Consider the following 5000-nt stretch of genomic DNA (forward strand, 5'->3'; position numbering starts at 1 on the left):
GTAAGACTTTAACCACTGAGCTACGGAAGTGTGTGTGTGTGTGTGTGTGTGTGTGTGTGTGTGTGTGTGTGTGTGTGTGTGTGTGTGTGTGTGTGTGTGTGTGTGTGTGTGTGTGTGTGTGTGTGTGTGTGTGTGTTCTGCTTATATATCGAATTCGTTAGCGGATAAGTACAATAAATAACAACGCAGTAAATTATATCATTATCTTTTATCATTATCATTATTATTATCGTCATTGTTGTTGTTGTTGTTATCATTACTGTATAGGGAATGCTAAGTATTTATGTCCCAATCGCTCGCCCAGAATTGTAAATAAATAAACAAACAAATTTTAATATGCATAGAAATTATTGCGCCGAATCAGACTTTTTCCCCCAAGCGTCGAGTGTCAGATTTTCTTCTTTTTCTAAATAAAGCTGAAAAATGGTTCTGCTTTTTTTTTGTGACATTTTGCAACCTTCATGTGATGTAACGAAACAACGCTGGTGAATTCTACAACGCAATACACAAACACACACACACACACACACACACACACACACACACACACACACACGTTGTTTTCCCCATCACACTGTTCCCAGCTGTCAGTTCCCTACCGCCCCGCTGCACACACACACACACACACACACACACACACACACACACATACACGCATACTCTCTCTCTCTCTCTCTCTCTCTCTCTCGCGTATTCTCATTATTTTTTTTCTACGTTTATCTTCTTTTATCTTTATTTTTTTCTTTCTCCTGTCTTTTATCCATGCTCTCCCTATCTATCTATATATCTATTTATCTATCTATCTATCTCTTCACCCCTTTCCCGGTAAAGATCCCTAGCCGTCTCATCACGTCCCTTCTTCCACAACGACCATTCCCCGACACCCTTCGCCTGTTCCTCGTCGCCAGCGCCTCCTCCGCCCCTTACATTCGGTTTCACACACGGATGCACAGGGACGTAACGAGACAGCAAGAAGAAGCCGGTGGTCCAGTCAGCTTGCATATGCCAGCTCCTACAACTACTTGCGTATTCTCAGACGCTTCCGCCTCTCACAACAACAAGGACCATATTGTAAAGCATTTCGAAGCCCAAGCTCACATATTTGGCAAGGCTTTCGCAGGGTTTTTGAGCATTTCCATGGATACCTTTATGGCTCTCATGGTAGTCTGGCAAAGTTTCTATAACGTAAGCCTACAAAACTACTCATTTGAACCCGATTAATCTCTTTCTCGGCTTTTAGAAATACTTGATGTGAGAGTCGGGTTCTCAAGAGTGTTTTTTTCAGGTTGGTGGTACAGAGGAATGGTCACACTGCCACAAGGGTCTTAAAACTACCCCTGGAAATGCCCAAAACTCCTAGGAAAGCCTCGTTATATGTCTTTCACAAAAACTATATCCAAATGCCGAAAGGTTGATTAGTCGGGTTCTCAGGAGTGTTTTTTTCAGGTTCACGGCACAGAGGAAGGATTAGACTACCACAGGAGTCATAAAACTACCCCTGGAAATGCCCTCAACTCCCAGGAAAGCCTTGTCAAATGTGTGTGTGCTTTTTTCACAGCTGGAGGCAACTCAAGGGGGCAAAAAAATAAGGAAACAAAAAGTCAGTCCTGGTATTATTTTCTTTCAGTCTCAGTGCTTGATCAACGTCCCCGGAAGCCTGTCATCCTCACCCAACATGAACACAACTCTCCTTCCTCGCATTCCCTTCCCTTCCAGCTAGGTTCAACACTCTTCTGTCCTCTGTCCTAATCCTTGCTATGGTATTGTTCTTTCTTCCTGTCTAAGTGCTTTATCAACGTCCCCGGAAGCCTGTCATCCTCAGCCAACACGAGCACAGCTCTCCCTCCTCGTATTCCCTTAACTTCCAGCTTGATCCAACTCTCTCTTCTGTCCTCTGTCCTAATCCTTGCTACGGTATTATTCTTTCTTCCTGTCTAAGTGCTTTATCAACGTCCCACGCAGCCAACACGAACACAGCTCCCCCTCCCCTCCTCGCATTCCCTTCCCTTCCAGCTAGATCCAACACTCTCTTCTGTCCTAATCCTTGCTATGATATTATTCTTTCTTTCAATCTAAGTGCTTTATCAACGTCCCCCGCAGCCTGTCATCCTCAGCCAACACGAACACAGCTCCCCTTCCCATCCCTTCCCTCCTAGCTAGTTCCACCCCCTTCTATCCTGCTGTCTTCTGTCCCCATTCTCGCTGTCCCCCATTCCCCCGTAGCGTGTCAGCCTCAGCAAACATGAACTGAGCCTTGCAACCATTGCCGTCGATAGCCATTCTCCCTTCCGCTGAATGCGTCGCGCCCCAACACTTTTAAAGCCTTCCCCGCACCACGCTGCTGCAGGCTGCTGTTGTGGGCTTATCGTCGCTAATCGTCGGGAAAATCTGCCAAAACCGGGAGGAGGGATAGAAGGGCTTTTGCAGTAACGGAAGCAGCTCAAGGGTAAAGACATGTAAGGGAAAGAAAAAGATCCATATTCTTAAACGTGTCGGGCTCCCATCACGGCCATTTCCCAAGGCCACAGAGAAGATTATTATTACCCGGGTTTTCGTGGGAGATTTTCCACAAAACAGTCCATGAAAACCCCAGCAGCTTCTACGAAAGGCTTTTCAAACAAGAGAACTGTCACTAGCTTCACATAACAGTCAATGAGAAAATTCCAGTAACTTCCACGAGAGGCTTTTTAAACAGGCGAACTGAGGTGCCGATACGCTTCTAAACATGGGTTGAAAAAGGTAGGCATTGTCAGACGCTTCCAGCCCTCACATCAACTATTTCCAAAGGCCGAAAAGGAGATCATTCGAGTTTAAGTGAGTGTTTTTTTAGGTTCATGGCATAGAGGAAGGGTCAGACTATCACCAGGGTCATAAAACTACCCCTGGAAATGCCCACAACTCCTACGAAAGCCTTGTCATATATGTGTTTCTTTAGGTTCATGGCATAGAGGAAGGGTCAGACTATCACCAGGGTCATAAAACTACCCCTGGAAATGCCCACAACTCCTACGAAAGCCTTATCAAATATGTGTTTCTTTAGGTTCATGGCATAGAGGAAGGGTCAGACTATCACCAGGGTCATAAAACTACCCCTGGAAATGCCCACAACTCCTACGAAACCCTTGTCATATATGTGTTTCTTTAGGTTCATGGCATAGAGGAAGGTTCAGACTATCACCAGGGTCATAAAACTACCCTGAAATGCCCACAACTCCTACGAAAGCCTTATCAAATATGTGTTTTTAGGTTCATGGCATAGAGGAAGGGTCAGACTATCACCAGGGTCATAAACTACCCCTGGAAATGCCCACAACTCCTACGAAAGCCTTATCAAATATGTGTTTCTTTAGGTTCATGGCATAGAGGAAGGGTCAGACTATCACCAGGGTCATAAAACTACCCCTGGAAATGCCCACAACTCCTACGAAAGCCTTATCAAATATGTGTTTCTTTAGGTTCATGGCATAGAGGAAGGGTCAGACTATCACCAGGGTCATAAAACTACCCCTGGAAATGCCCACAACTCCTACGAAAGCCTTGTCAAATATGTGCTTGGGCGACAATGTGTTTAGGAATGACCCGAAGACCAGCTAAACGTTACTCCCTCAGAAGAAAGCAGAATGAGTGGACAGAGGACAGGATCAGTTTGGAAGGGCGAGAGGTGTCCTGATACTCCCCTCTTGAAAGCGTTCCAAGTCCTAGTTTTATTCTCTCTCTCTCTCTCTCTCTCTCTCTCTCTCTCTCTCTCTCTCTCTCTCTCTCTCTCTCTCTCTCTCTCTCTCTCTCTCTCTTATCATTTAATCCCTTTTCTTCCTTCTCCCTCCCTTTACCTTATTACTTAATCCCCTTTCCCTCCCCTCTCTCCCTCTCCTTCATTTATTAGCATTTTCTTCTCTTTCTCTCTTTCTCCATTATCACTTAACCCACTTTTCCCTCCCTCCCCCTCTCTCTCCCCCTGTTCCTCCCTCCTCCTTCTCTCCTCCCCTTTCTCTCCACCTCCCTCTAACCGTGTGTAGTTTGCCGTGTAGTAAAAAGTTACCGCTTATAACAAGTTTAACTCAGGTGGGTCGATATTTTTTGTCCGCAAGTGTGTATACGTAAGTTCTCTCTCTCTCTCTCTCTCTCTCTCTCTCTCTCTCTCTCCTGTTTATCTTTTTCTCTCCCTTTCTAAATCATCCCCCTCATTCTTCTTTTCTTTTCTCCCTCCTTTGCTCCCTCGTTTCCTCCCCCGTCATTCTTCTCTCTCTTCCTTTCTTTTCTTTTTCATTACCCAGTTTATCTCACACTCTCATAAATTATTTATATCCCTGCCCTTCCTTCCTGCGCTTGGTCTCTCTGAGGTCGGCGATGCTAGCCTATTATACGTTTGTCACTATTCAACTGAGCCTCACCCTTCTTTCAGTGGCTCCCTCACGCAGTACTACCAACACGAGATAATAGCACATACCTTCCTTCCCTTCCTTCCTTCGACTGGGCATGTGAGGTCGGCGATGCTAAGCAAGTATACGTTCGTCACTACTTCAACTAAACCTCACCCTCCTTTCACTAGCTCCCTCACGCAATACTACCAATACGAGACAATAGCACATACCTTCCTTCCCTTCCTTCCTTCGACTGGGCATGTGAGGTCGGCGATGCTAACCAAGTATACGTTCATCACTACTTCAACTAAACCTCACCCTCCTTTCAGTGGCTCCCTCACGCAATACTACCAACACGAGACAATAACACATACCTTCCCTCCTTCCTTCCTTTGATCGGGCATGTGAGGTCGGCGATGCTAGTTTGATGTACTACGTGTGTCACATCTCACCTGCAGAAAAAGATACAAAAGAGAAGCGACCGTTAATACCTTACAGCAAATTGGACGGGAGAAAAATTTTATAGTACTTAAAACAGGGAATCTAAGAGGAAAACACGAGTTAAACGAAGGCAAAAAGGAAAGAAAAGAAAAAAAATACAGGAATAGTATGTAAGAAAAGAAGGAATTAAGGAAGGAA

The 5000-nt window shown here is 45.1% G+C and overlaps 1 long non-coding RNA gene across 1 annotated transcript in view; it reads right to left on the reverse strand.

The window, feature by feature from the left end:
* LOC126981974 (uncharacterized) overlaps window positions 1-5000 on the reverse strand; it is a 57864-nt gene that overhangs the window by 36539 nt on the left and 16325 nt on the right. The window contains exon 2 of the long non-coding RNA XR_007734384.1: window positions 4736-4813. This is a non-coding gene — a long non-coding RNA (uncharacterized LOC126981974). The remainder of the gene's footprint in view (window positions 1-4735; window positions 4814-5000) is intronic.

The sequence above is a fragment of the Eriocheir sinensis genome, chromosome 49 (genome assembly GCF_024679095.1).
Source record: "Eriocheir sinensis breed Jianghai 21 chromosome 49, ASM2467909v1, whole genome shotgun sequence".
Classification (NCBI taxonomy): domain Eukaryota; kingdom Metazoa; phylum Arthropoda; class Malacostraca; order Decapoda; family Varunidae; genus Eriocheir; species Eriocheir sinensis.